This window comes from Copadichromis virginalis, linkage group LG18, assembly GCF_057382275.1.
Source record: "Copadichromis virginalis isolate Kocher_CV1m ecotype Utaka linkage group LG18, C_Virginalis_male_GT1.1, whole genome shotgun sequence".
Classification (NCBI taxonomy): Eukaryota; Metazoa; Chordata; class Actinopteri; order Cichliformes; family Cichlidae; genus Copadichromis; species Copadichromis virginalis.
Window position 1 is genome coordinate 16,722,709 of NC_140635.1, and position 15,007 is coordinate 16,737,715.

At 37.3% G+C, this 15,007-nt stretch overlaps 1 long non-coding RNA gene across 3 annotated transcripts; it reads right to left on the reverse strand.

Moving 5' to 3' along the window:
* Positions 1–5,677: 5,677 nt before the first annotated feature.
* On the reverse strand, positions 5,678–9,228 carry LOC146687582 (uncharacterized). Of its 3 annotated transcripts, XR_014916458.1 has the most exons (7): positions 8,423–9,228; positions 8,136–8,265; positions 6,512–6,643; positions 6,295–6,394; positions 6,117–6,176; positions 5,936–6,026; positions 5,678–5,769 (listed from the first exon to the last, which is right to left on the reverse strand). It is a non-coding gene; the product is annotated as an uncharacterized LOC146687582 (long non-coding RNA). The 3 variants fall into 3 exon arrangements; XR_014916459.1 differs by having other exon boundaries at positions 8,141–9,226; XR_014916457.1 differs by having other exon boundaries at positions 5,679–5,769; positions 8,136–9,225.
* Positions 9,229–15,007: the final 5,779 nt, after the last annotated feature.

A 15,007-nucleotide genomic window follows, 5' to 3' on the forward strand; every position in this document is an offset into this window, starting at 1 on the left:
AAGTGTGAGGATGTTTGTCTGACAGCTAAAGCTCGTCTTAAACTGGATCATACAACAGGAAAATGATCCCACAGAGAAAAGAATCAAGGTACTTCAATGGCCCAATCACACTTCACACCTCAACATAATGAACATGTGGTGGGAGCTGAGAGCTGTGCATAAACAAATCCCCGCAAACCTCAATGAGCTGCGGCAACAATGTAGAGAGAAGAGCCAAAATTCCTCCAACAACAAAGTGAGAGACTAAAACTGTAACACACTCTGCTTGTGTATATTGGCTTCAGATGTTCAGTTAATAATAACAGTCTAAGATGTCATGTGTTGTTGTTCATCTCAGGTTGGATTTACTTATTTTGAAACCTGTTGAATACTACAGTTTACTGTATTTTTTTTAAATCACATCTTATTCTGATATACAGTATAAAACCTGACAGTGGGTGTACTTTCTTTTTTTACCATGTCACTTCCTGAGCAGACTTCATCTTCAAGAATCGAATCGTCCTCTCCTGTCTTCTCTTTCTTACATTTTTCTCCATTTCTAAAAGTAAAATGATCTCACATCCACATTTTTTTCTTCCATGGAAGATACAGAGTTGTTACCCTTAGCTAGCAGAAACACTGTGTGCCATACGCCATTCAGTGTTGTTCCCGCCCACTTTAGCCCCTGAGAACACTCTCTGGTCCAAGGTGACAGTATTGGTAGTCCCCGTCAAATACAGCTTTTTTAATATGCTGCACATGTCATTTAAAAGCAAGAAAATGATGCATTTTGCACTCTCTGTAAATGTAATCAGTCTTTTACTGGTGCTGAAATGTGAACAAAAGCCTAATGTTTACTTCTGTGTGGACAGGCATCCTATATACTTCACCGTCCTTCACTGATGACCTCTAAACGAAACAGCAAGAACAACAAGAAGAAGAAGCTTTATACATCTGTAGGCTGCTACAAAGTCAAAGAACACACAGCCACAGGTGTACTGTCAAAAAAAAGTGTGTTTTAACAACGCAAAACATAAAGCGCAGTAAAAATAAACTATTTTAAGAAATAAGCAGAATCCTACTCATAAACACTCCTTAAATGGTAAACGGCCTGTATTTGTATAGCGCTTTTACTAGTCCCCCTAGGGACCCCAAAGCACTTTACAGTCCAGTCATCCACACACACATCCACACACTGGTACAAATGCACACAAGCTACAGTTGTAGCCACAGCCACCCTGGGGCAGACTGACAGAAGTGAGGCTGCCATATCGCACCATCGGCCCTTCTGGCCAACACCAGTAGGCGGTAGGTGAAGTGCCTTGCCCAAGGACACAACGACCGAGACTGTCCGAGCCGGGGCTCGAACCAGCAACCTTCCGACTACAAGGCGAACTCCCAACTCGCCCCTTAACTCAACACAGCTCTAATAAAATGAGAGCTAAGTCAACCAGTATCAAGCAGAGAAAATGTACAAATGTACAAATGCAAAGGGGAAAAAACACCAGCACAATAATGAAATGACTCATTACAAGCATGCCATGCCATCGCAGCAGATGGTTCACTTGTTTGGCCTCTGTATTTCAGCCATCTCCACCCTCATTCTCCTCATTTATCAAACCAACAGTGGCTGCAGCAGACAGGTCAGAGTGTGTTCAAACAAATGAACCAAGTTAACTGAACTCAACAAACTCCAGTGATTGCACGTTCACGTATACACAGTGATGGTGTTAGAAGGTGTGAAACCTTAAATCTGTATGTGTCATTTGAATGACAACAAATTGTTATTTCAATTGTGTGGTTGTGAATATGACAGTCACAGCATGTCTTATGTCTTTGTTCCCCATCCCTGAAGGAGCTGAAGAGAGAAGAGAAACCTATTTAGATCAAACTTAGATCTAAACATCATTTTTCTATCAGAAACCTGTAGGATGAAGCAGGATTTTTGTCGTATCCAGGTAAGTGTTAACGCTGGGTTTTCCACGGTATATTGCCATGGTAACTTATGCTGCGGAGGGTCCACATTAGAGATCAGCAGGTACGAAATCACCACCTACTCACCAATCAGTTCTGTAGAAATCAGTGTCACTGGCCCTAGAAGATCCCTTAGACCTCTGGGAGCAGATAGGGAGATGTGTCACAACTGGCTCAAAAACAGTGACAAATAACCGAAGATGACACAATTGATCAAGTGAAAAACAGAAAACAAAAACTAAACAAACCTTTTCTTTGAAATGAACAAAAACATGCGGAATTACCAGAGTAAGTAAAAGTTGTGAGTTATATCATAACAGATCATGTTGGTATGGTTGCATGTGGCACATGAAATGCAGAGTAATCTTCTCTCATTATACTGGGGAACGCTGAGCTCGGGTGTTCCCAATCTCTGATGACTGGGCCACACCCACTGGGCATGTGCAACATGAAACACAAAGTCAAAGACAACCTGTTAGCCCAGCAGCCCAGAGGTTGTTACAGAAGCTCTATAGTGATTGATAACATATAATGTCTTTAATTTCATTGTTTTATATGCATTTATATATAACTGGAAGACAGGATGCCTGCAGGTCTTATGTCAAATTTGCATGCACACTAAGCCTGGGATTATTGTATGTTTTTAAAAGATCTCAAAGATCCATTAAAGATCACACAGGCTGCAGCTGAAAGAACAAAAACTAAAACAGTTTTTAAACATAAATTAACTTAACTCTGAAGGTGTGACCCAGGTCGGGGCCTTTCTGTGTGGAGCATGATGACACGGGTCAGCATGTCTCCCCACACAGTTCAAAGACATGCAGTTAGTGGGGTTAGGTTAAATGGTGATTTTAAATTGTCCATAGATGTGATTGTGAGTGTCAATGGTTGTCTGTCTTTCCAAGTTTACCCTTTAACAGACTGGTGACCTGTTCAGGGTCTTGCTCAATGTCATCTGGGATAGACTCCATGAAAACGGATTTGGATTAGTGGAAGAAAATGGTTGGATCCTGGTTTAGTGTTAGAACTGTGATATTATTTGCAATAAGCCTGTTAACTGAGCCAGTTTGCATTTTGCTGCCTTTCTTTCCTGGCTTCAAATAGGATAAACTTTCTTAATATAGTAGCATTTGTTACTGTGTGAAGTACCAATACTTCAAACAGTTATTAGATTGTACTATTTCATTACTTTGGTGTTTTAAGAGGTTAGTAATCAAAGCTACACCAGTAACTGCTGTGCTCTGCTTGACAAAATTGCTGTTTTTGTTTCTTTTTGGTCTTAGCAAAAGCACTGGAGTTGCTGGATAGGGCTATTTGATGTTAAGGTGAAGCAGTTGAACACACCACACACCTACAGTGATATTGATTTTTTTTTAGACAGGCCTTTTCTATGTCTTCACTTCCATTGTGGTTGTCCCATCTGCTAATCGATACTGGGGGCGTTCTGACCACCATTTACTGTGGGTAATACACCGATGAGGCAAACCAAACTGCTCTAGTTAGACGGGTAGGTGCCTGTCAGCAAAACTCAAAACACGCTACAGCTTTCTCTTTTTTCGAGCAGAGCCCACACAATACTGCACCCGCAGTTTATTTACTAATACTTTAATAACTGAAAGCCCCAGCTCATGTTTGGCTTTCCCAAGGTAAATTCAAATTTTTGAGCTGGAGTTCACATATTAAAGGGCATTGTGTGTCATTCCCATTTAAACGTGATATTGAATGCATGCTAATGAAGAATTCCAGTCATTTACAGGAGGTGTCTGTGTGAGCCACAGTCGTCTTAATAATGTGCTCATCAGCAGCAGACCATGAACCAAGAAATTGTGTTGTGTATGCAGAAGACCCCCACGAGCCAGGAGTCAAAGAAAGTCTTAGAAGAAATGATTAATATCTTTCTATTTGAATTAAAGATTAAAATTGAAAATACCAGTAAAGTAGGCAGTCCACACTATCTCCCCACTAAACCCCATCATACTCTGGCCTGAAGAGTGAATCTTAAGATCTTTAGCATGAATATTCCAAAATATATGCATGACTGTTTTCTCAGGTGGCAGCTTATTGTCATGGTCCCCTTACCTCCTTACCTCCTCACAGCAGCCTCATCTCTTTCCTGTGCGTCTGTGTGGACTGCGGCCACCACCTGGAACTGTGACCTCATCACACACCTGCCTCTCATCTCTCCATCCCTCCTGCAGCATTGAAAGACCCGCTCTTCCTCTTCATATAAATACAGGCCATTTACCATTTACCATTTCACCCTCGCCAGATTGTTGAAGCGGTAACGCCACGCTGTTAGGAAATGTTCCCTGTCCTTTGTACTAGAGTACTTAACATTGGTCTCGTCTCCCCTTCTAGGAAAATCTCCCAGTGTGTGCGAGTGTCACTGCCAAAAGCTTGGATCATTCCTCTGTCTGCTCCTATGAAAGTTTAACTCACTATTGGACCCCGGTCTGTTTGAGTTTCCCCTCACGTGACCTTTGTAAGAAGAAGGAGACTCAGTTTTGCAAAATAAATCCACTCACCTGCCTGCCCACTCTTCAGGAAATCAGTCGACTCAAGGACAGAACTCTTGCTAATTTATCTGCTAGTTTCAAAGTTATTCTGGCAGCAACTAACAGCAAGACTTTGTTTGCAGGATTTCTTCTTATTCTGTCATCAGTCCTTTTGTAAATAGAATATGTTAAACTGCTGTGGTTGGCTCTGTGTGGGTCTATATGTGTTAACATATAATAGGTCAGTTAATGTTTTATGTGATAAATTCCATAAACACTGTAAAAAAAAATCTGTCAAATTTACGGTAAAATACCGGCAGCTGTGGTTGCCAGGAATATACCGTGTAAAAAATGTGGAATCTGTAAAAGACAATACGGTATACTGGTTTTGTAACCCTAATTTTTAAGGTAGACAACGTATTATTTTACCAAAATCATGATAGAAAAAACCAAATATATTTGTCAATTATACAGCAATTTAATGTAAAAAATGTAACTTTCCATAGCTTTTTACGGATATTTGCAGTAAAAAAAAAAAGTAATAATATAATAATATTTACAGTAATTTGTTGTTAATTTAACAGTAATAGGATAGACCCTATTATTGTAAATAACTGTAAAAATAACAGAAATATGTTAAACCTTATTAAAACCTTTGACAGTAAAAAACACAGTGAAATTGTATAACAAATTACAGCATTTTATTTTGACCAGATACATTTTACGGTAAATTCCTGGCAACCACAGCTGCCGGTATTTTACCGCTAAAAATACAGTACAATATGAGGAACATAAATGGTTTACCGTACATTTTACATTTGCAACCGCTAAATATAGAAAAATCTAAAGATGCTCATATACAACCAAGGTAGAGAATATTACTGATAAACAATGAGAAAATTTGACATACCATTTGAAAACAGACTAAACATATTATTTTCTCTATTCCTACAAAACAGCATAGATCTTGAGAATACAGCATGTGTCCATATATATGGCTGGTAATCCATGGAGGAATGAATAAACATGAAACAAAATATTACCTGCCCCTGACCTATCAACAGTAATGAGTCACTGGGTCCTGCCTTGGTGAAGGAAAGGACTCGGTGGAGTTTCTAATGCGCATGGTGTTGAAGATACAAGCTCTGCAGGAGTACTTCAATGTCCATCAGGAGTTCACTTTGGACTGGCAGGATCCCCTCTGCAGCAAAAAAAATGGACAAAGTTTGATCAGTGCTTGATCACTTCCAGCCGCCATCATTTCTGCCAGAAGACTCATTGGGTGCAACGAAGCTTTCATTGTGGACTGGCTAGATACCTTCTGCATTCAGAAGGAAAACAAGAAGGGCATACACCATAAACAATAATAACTGACAAAAATAATGAGACAAGAAATTAAAGTAACAAAATAAGTGCAAATCAAGTTTCCCTGTGTTACAGTGTAGCTGAATGTTTTTCAACAATTTGATTTACGGTAAAACACATACCAAATATTTCCAGCCAAGGTTTGTTTCAATCTTCAGCATTTTTTTCCTGCCATTGTCTTGAAACTGTTTCATCTGTCTCTCTCATTTGATGCTGTTTACAAAAACAAAACAGCAATATTGTAAAGGGAAAAAGGAAAATTAATTTAATGGAAAAAAAAAAGATTATGACCTGAAATCTCACCATTTCCTGAGAGTCACAGGTCCTTTGAGTATCCTTATGGTTTCTGCTCAAATTCAGTGTCTGAAAAGGGCAGGAACAAAACAAACCTTTTTAATCATAATAAAGACAAAATAAGATTTAGAGACAGACGACAAAGAAATGTGTAAAATATCTTCTTGAATCTGTTTACTTTACTAACCTTGAAAGAGACTCTTGGGTCTTAGCTGTGCCACCACCCTTAAACCTTAAAACAGATGGAGACGATATGCTGGCCTGGCTTGAAATTTCCATATTTGGTGCTGTAAAACAATATCACAAACAATAGATTAATTGTACTTTTTGGACCTTGGCCAAAGCATAATAGAAAAAACAGAAAGTCCTTCATGGCTATTGTGCAATGAAATCATAATACTTACTGGTTTGTTTCTCAGATGTCTCCACTCCTAATGATTGTAGTGCCTCCAGTACAATTTCAAGGATTGAGGCAGACAGGTCCGGCAGCACCTTAGTAATGGAACTCCTTATGCTGCCCCCCATTTCCAAGATGTCTGATAAAAGAATGTGAATAAAGGTCAATTTACACCAAGTGGTACCTTTGGTCTTAAAATATGAAGCTGATCTTGCTTGATACTACACTTTTATACAGTGTTTCGTAAGTACCAAACTAACAGCACCATTATTGTGACAGCACACTGTGTTTCAATGGAACCATTTGGTACCCATACTTCATGTAAGATGTTAATGGATAGAAATCAATTAAGTCAATGGGTTTTGACCAAAAAAATCATTTTATTTAAAACAGCTTACTATCACTTATGTCACACAGAACATCAGCAGGAGGCTCAGTAGAGGGCTCTTCTGATTTCTGCCACAGATCAGACTCTAGCAGACATCTCAAAGTCTCTCTTAAAGGCACATAATAGGCAAACCTATCTTTTCTGTTTTCATCTCTCCCTAAAAATATTTTCTTTGGTTCCGCATAGTTGAAGGCTTTTTTAAAGATCTGAGCTCTGGAGTGCACTGTCCTCAATGGCCCGGTATGACATGCAGAAAAAAGATCATAGCTTTTGACAGACTCACAGACTTTGTTGATGTCCTCCTCTGATAATGATGTGTCATCTTTTAACAGTGATGCAAGTTTACCCAAACTGTATGTCTGTCCCAACTCATGCATGTTCTGCATTTCCTCTACAATGTTCTGTATGGTTGAAGCAGGCAGTAGAAACTGACCCTGCAATTTTAAGTAGAATAGTGAAATGTTTCTCAGAAAAAGATCACAGAATTCAGGGGGCATTTCCATGTTATCTTCATGTGTAATAGACTGTGCAGCAGGCTCGGAAATCAAGGGTACAAAGTCATCTGATGTGGTTGGAACAGATGATGATTGACATGCAGACTCTCTATATAAATCACCAATGCTGCTGTCTGAAAACTCTGTGTTTACGTGACATGTGAGCAGTAAAAGATGATTTAACTCTAAAGGTATTTGTGCATCCTCTTACTGGACAAGTGACCACGTGTCCTTCCACAATATGGCTCTTCAGATGAGCTATTAACTCTTTAGAGTTCTGACACTGACGTTCACACATCGCCATTGCACATGTAAACGAAGAAACCACCACCACACCAGTGACATGGGTGGGGGCAGTGTCTTCGGTAAAAATGAGCCTTAAACGCGCCATACCTGGTGTATGTCTGCTTGCAGCCTGCTTCAATACACCGAAAGAAACTACGTGGCTCATTCCGATGCAGTTTACAATGAAGCACGTAGCCCCTTGATGACTGAACTACCTTACCACAGAAATTACACGTTAACATAACTCCATGTACTTTGGTAATTCCTCCCTAGCGAATTAAGCACGCCATATACAGAAACTAATCCAGAGCAATGCTTCCCTCGCAACAGTAATGCTAACTCAACTCACAAATGCTAACTAAATTCACAACCTCACTCATAAAAAACGAACTGCTAAAATTATCTATAAACGCTGGGCTGGTGGATTTTTATAACAGAGATAACTTGAAGTTGCATGTACTCACCTCACCTCGAACTAATTGTAAGCTGCCAGGATGTCTACAAATTCCGAAGATGCTGTGGTCCAAGCAGCAATAAATGGCGCTAATATACGAGTTCAAAACTGTGTCCGTTAGCGAAGCCAACTTGAGTCTCCTGCATGAAAAAAAGAGCGGTTGGCACACAGCTCAGCAGCGCGCCGCGCTATTGGTCATTTTCAGGTGACGTCATCCCGCAATGTAACGTCGCTCTTTGTTTCTTTAGGAGGTTCGATCAGAAGTCACGTCTGCAGACCGCTGCAGCCACGTCTTACCTTGCTTCCCCTTTTTTTGGTGAAATGGTTCGCTCATACTGCACAATGTTGCTACCAGATTTTTTTTCTCTGCAATTCGAACGTAAAACGTCTGTACACAGTTTACCAGCAGTTTAGCTACCAATCAACAGCGATCACACAAATTCAAAATTTAAGGCCGACCCACTTAAGGTGGTCTGATAATATGGCGTGAAACACAACAACATAAAGTTGTTTTAAAATAATAATTAAAAAAGATTATTGAAATCAATTTTATTCACAACCATAAACTTTATTTTTAACATCTTCTTTTGCTGTTGATTTTTTTATCAGAAGGTTAACAATGATATACTGCAGGCCTAACTTTTAATCTGTATATCAGTATCTGAATTTTAAAATAAAAAAATACTATCAGTTTTATTGTCTTTCACTGCTGATATTTGCTTTTTTTTAATGGTATGTACTGGTTGTATTATTACGGTGGACCCTATTTTTTAACATCTTGTTTCTGTAAAAATGAATGTTTTTGTTTGCTTAAAAATCTACAGCTTTATACTGTGAATTCCAATGTGCACAACCCCAAAAGATGTAGTTTTACTCAAATAATACCGTAAAATCAAAGTTTTTCAGACATTTTCAACATTACAATATGTAATTGTAAAATGTATGCATATTTATTTGTTTTCACAGAAAATATTTATAATTTCAACATTTTATTACAGTAAAAAACAAAGTTTTATCCAGTCTCACAATTAACGGTTATTCAATCTATTTAATACAGTAAAAGGAAGTTTTTGGTTTTACGCTCCATTACCGTTGGAATTTGACGGTGTTTTGCTGTATATTTTACTGACTTTTTTTACAGTGAATATACAAGAGCAGAAACAAAATAGTAAGAATAGGAAATTGCTTTAAAATTCAGAGTTTCTCATATTCCCAAAATTAAGCGATGTTCATATTAGTTTACTTTATATCTTTAGTATGAATATTTTTACTGTATTAATGCCGTGATTTGATCAAATTTATGCAAAATGTCTTTTAAAAAAGACAAAACAAAAAACCAAGAGAAGCAAAGTGATGTCCGCTGTGAAAAAGTGGAGTGTTCCACTTGAGGTTTCAGAGAGCTACAGCTCAGTTACACAGCTCTGAACTATGGATGTGAATATGGACATGGAACTGAATATAAATGTGCGCAGCATACAGTATGCAGTATGTGCCTTTGTGGAGAGCTCTGGCTTGTGTCATTGACAAACTAATGATCCATTCCCAGTAAAACTCAGCTTCTTGTCAGCGGGAGGTACTGACTTGATCTGACTTTATAGTTGAGAGAACACAACAATGAGAATCACGATGTATTGATGCATTCTATAGTCCGGTTGGAGGAAAGTGTTTCAAAAAAGTAAGCGAAATATGTGTGAAAATAGCGCTTAGTTATATGTGTGAAAACTCTGATGAAAAATAAAGTTGCAGCTTCAGATTAATCTGGAAAATAACAATTAGGTGTTGATTTGCTGATATGGCTACTTATCACACTTATTTGTAATTTGGTCTTTTCTAAATTCCAAAGTGGCTTCATAAAAAAGTGATTGGGTTGTGGAAAGGGACTGTTTTTATGATTGCAAAAAGCAAAACACCCCCTCAGCAAATCTTTTTAATACTTCAAACTGAATAGATTAAAAATTATTTTTATTTAGCTCAGTCTAAAATACAGGGCATTCCACAATTTAAAAAGAAAAAAAAATTCAAAATGAGATAATGATCAATATCTCTGAACAAATGAAAAGCAGAACAAATGAGAAATCTTCTCCTGCTTTCCCAAAGGTAACTGTTTAATACAGATACTATCTAATAATCATAGTAAAAACCCTTGGCAGCTCTGTTATTCACCTCTGATTCATTCCTTGTAAACTCGTGTTTACATAAAGGGTGATCCATCCCCGTCCAACCCCAAGCAGCACGTCACACAATTAATGCTTTGTGACAGTGATTTATTTACAATGAGTGAATTTAAACAAAGGAAGGGAGCGAATTATAACTTCGGGGTGAACCCAAGGCCAAAACAACAAACAACAAGTAGCCTATCTCAGGAGTAAATACAACTTACCTAATCAAAAGAACTAAACCAAACGACAATTACTTTCCTCCCTACCTAACAAAAACAGGAGAAAACTAATCAAACAAAAAGACGGTCCACCCCTACATGCTCCTACATTAAACCGACATAGTGAAACAGTGAACACACGGTCTGCCGGTTGGGTTGGGCCGAGGATGAATGACCTGGCAGTCCCTGGCGGTGTCTTCTTATGCACTGCCTCCCGGTCGTTAGCCAATCGGTACGATCCATCCACCCTGGATGCACCAATCATGGAGGAGCACCACTCAAATTTACCTATTATAATTACGACAACAGTCAAATCAAATCAAATCAAATCACTTTTATTGTCACATCACATGTGCAGGCACACTGGCACAGCACATGCGAGTGAAATTCTTGTGTGCGAGCCCCACAAGCAACAGAGATGTGCAAACACAACAACACAAACGAGCAAAATACAAGAATGGCCAACCTGAAACTAATAAATATATGTACAATATATAATAGTGTATGCATTTCTGGATGTGTATACTAAATATTTTCCTACGTGTGTGTGTGTGTGTGTGTGTGTGTGTGTGTGTGTGTGTGTATACACATTTTTACAAATTAAATAGTAAAAAAAAAAAAAAAAAAAAAAAAAAAAAAAAAAAAATAATAAAATATATAAAATATACAGAGTTTAATATGTGCAAAACAAGTGGCATTTATATACAGTGTGGAGTGCATAATGTTGAAGTTCCAGTAGTGAAGCTGAGGTGTCTATGACGTGTTCAGCAGTCTGATGGCCTGGTGGAAGAAGCTGTCTCTCAGTCTGCTGGTACGGGACCGGATGCTGCAGAACCTCCTTGATTGGTAATTTGATTGGTAATTTATTTCAACATGTGAACAATATACAAGTACATTTAGAAAAGAAATGAGAGAAAAAAAATATATACTATACAAATTACATACAAAAAAACATTCTGATTAATTTACATGTTGAAAGGGAGTGGGAAGAAGTATACACTTATTTAATCCCACCCCTGTCCCATAAATTATCAGTGAATATTTAGTCAGCTTCCTTACTGATATAATTTGTAATAAAAATAGTGAACAGATTTCTGATATACTATATACTATAATATCACATCATGAATTTTTTGTTTGTTTGTTTGTTTTTAAATAGAGACATTCACTTAATTTAAATATTTTCCTTTTCTTTATAGATCGAGAAGATCATATTTTTATAACTCTTTTTGAACAGTTTTATGTTTGGACATTGCTTTAATTCCATATTCAGTTTGTTCCATAGTTTCACTCCTTGAACAGAAACACAAAAGCCTTTTCTTGTAGTACGTACCTTCATTGTTTTGAAGTTACAAAAACCCCTTAAATTATAACTTCCTTCTTTCAAAAAAACATACTCTGAATATTACCTGGCAGTTCTTTATTTTTTGCTTTGAATAGAATTTGTGCTGTTTGGAATTTCACTATATCGTCAATTTTCAATATTTCAGACTGCAAAAATAGTGAGTTTGTATGTTCCCTATAACCTGCATTTTGGATGATTCGAATTGCTTTCTTTTGAAGAGTAAAAAGTGAATGTAATGTGGTTTTATAGTTATTGCCCCAGACCTCTGCACAATAGCTTAAGTATGGTGAAACCAGTGAACAGTAGAGAATATGAAGTGATGTTCTGTCGAATACCTGTTTTGCCTTGTTTAGTACTGCAATGCTTCGTGATACTTTGGAATGAATATATCTTACGTGAGCTCTCCAGTTAAGTTTTTCATCTATTATTACCCCCAGAAATTTATTTTCACTGACTCTTTCAATATCAACACCATTTATTTGAATCTTTGCATTTGTATTTAAACTACTATTTCCAAATAACATCAGTTTAGATTTATTCAAATTTAATGATAATTTGTTTTTATCAAGCCAGAACTTCACTTTACTTATTTCATTAGTCATATCCTCCAATAAATTCTGCAGATCATCACCAGAGCAAAAAATGTTTGTATCGTCAGCAAAGAGAACCATTTTTAATACTTTGGACACTTTACAGATGTCGTTAATGTACAAGTTGAAGAATTTTGGACCCAAAACTGACCCTTGGGGTACACCACAAGCAATGTCCATACATAAGGAGCAACCACCATTTATTTTCACAAACTGCTTTCTGTCACTTAAATAACTCCGGACCCAATCTAAAACTACCCCTCTGACACCATAACGTTCCAGTTTTCTTATTAATATATCATGATCTATAGTGTCAAATGCCTTTGTCAAGTCTATGAATAACCCAGCCACATATTGCTTTTTGTCTATGGAATTTGTGATGTATTCTATTGACTCTAATAGTGCCGATGATGTTGATCTGCTTGATCTGAATCCGTACTGACTCTCAGTGAGTAGTTTATGTTTATCTATAAATTTTCCAGTCTGTTTTTAAACAGTTTTTCAAGAACTTTTGAGAATTGAGGTAGTAAAGAGACAGGCCTGTAGTTTGTGAAATGGTGTTTGTTTCCAGATTTGTATAGAGGTATAACTTTTGCTATTTTCATTCTGTCTGGAAATCGACCAGTTTGAAATGATAAATTACAGATGTATGTAAATGGTTTTATAATAGCCTCAATGACTCTTTTAACCACTATCATATCAATATCATTACAATCCAAAGATTTGTGATTTTTACATTTTTTGACAATTTCAAGAACTTCATTTTCATCAACGGCTGTGAGAAACATAGAATATGGATTTCTGTCAATCAGTGTATCAGGTTTTTCCTGTGCTTTCCCAGGATCAGTGATTGTTCTTGCTAAATTTGGTCCAGCAGTTACAAAGAATTCATTGAGACTATTTGCCACAACATCCATATTGTATTCTTCATGGTCATTACAAATGAAATACTTGGGATAGTTCTTTTGTCCAGTCCCACATTTTATAACACTGTTCAGGATTTCCCATAATCTTTTATTATTATTTCTATTTATATCTAATTGCTTCTTATAGTATTCCTTTTTACTAAATCTAAGTATATTAGTTAACCTATTTTTATATCTTTTGTATCTGATTTCAGCATCTTTAGTTCTCGTTCTTAAGAACTCTCTGTATAGAGCATTTTTCTTTGTACATGCATTTTGCAGACCTTTTGTTATCCATGGACAGTCCATATATTTCTGTTTCCTACTATATTGCTTTATTGGACAGTTGGTATTGTACAGTAATGTAAATATTCTAAGGAATTTATTATAAGCACTATTAACGTCCTGTAACGTATAATGCAGCTTTTATGTGTTTGCTTTATGTTTGTGAAAAGGGACCTCGTTGCAAGAGTTTTCCATAAGACAGCGCTTGTCCCCAGACTTCTGTGAGGAATTTATGCTGTAAGAGCTAAAGGCAAATAAGAATATTCGATGCACATAGTCTGTTTAATTAGAATATGTTTGTGTGGCTTTTTTAAAGGTAAACATCGACTCAATGCCTTGAGGCGTGTGCTGGGATATATTCTGTGTACCGGGATATATTCAACACCTTATTATAAAAATGCTGCCTTTATGTAGCTTTATTTGCTTTTGTCCGAATGCCAATAATAAAACATTTTTATTGTAAAATATCACAATGTGATAACTGCAGCAATGAATAATAGAGACTGATGATTAAAAAAATGTCTGTTCTAAGTCTGTCACACACCTTTAGGGATTAACAAATTCAGTACTATATGTCCTGTTTGCATTCTGTTCACAGAGCTGCCCTTTCTGACAGGACTCTGACATCTCCAGGGAAAGTAAAGCCTGAAGGCAGGGCGTTTTTGTTGCTGGGGTAGCTACAGCACATTCAGAAACCACACAGAGCAGATGGCAATGGATCACAATCCAATATACTGCATATGAAGGTCTCTGTGAGTTTAATTCCACAGGCTTCCATGCATGATGTTTTTATTATTATTTTTAAAACCTCGACGGATATGTCAGAAACACTTTTTCATCCGAAGACGGAGCAGGGCGTGATTTCTTCTCTGTGACATTAGTGTTTTCCTGTATGAAATATGCACTCAAAAACCTTTGCATCTTTGGATATAAGATGGAAATAAATAATAATATTAAAAAAACCAAAAAGCTGCTGAGATCACAAGTCTTAAACGACTGAGGAGCTTCAGTGAGGAGCGATCCCACACTGAACCGCACCGCAGATTAAATCTCAGCTGAGACGTGAAGGCAGCTTTGTTAACAGGAGGGTTGTGACAGCTTCTTTGAAACCAGCAATTTAAAAATGATGTTTGAGTGATGTGTCAGATAAACAAGCACGGACACACAGTAGCGAATGGCACAAGTACAGATTCACACCTGAGCCTAAATAAAAAGCATGCAAACAAAATGAGGTAAGTGACATAAAAAAGGTATTTATAGGGCTCAGACTTACAACGCTGGACCGCACTCTTTATGAATGCAGAAGACGCTGACTGTCTCAAAGGAAGAGATTTGCATGAAATATGATTTGGCAAGGGGACTGGCTACAAAAAAAAAATG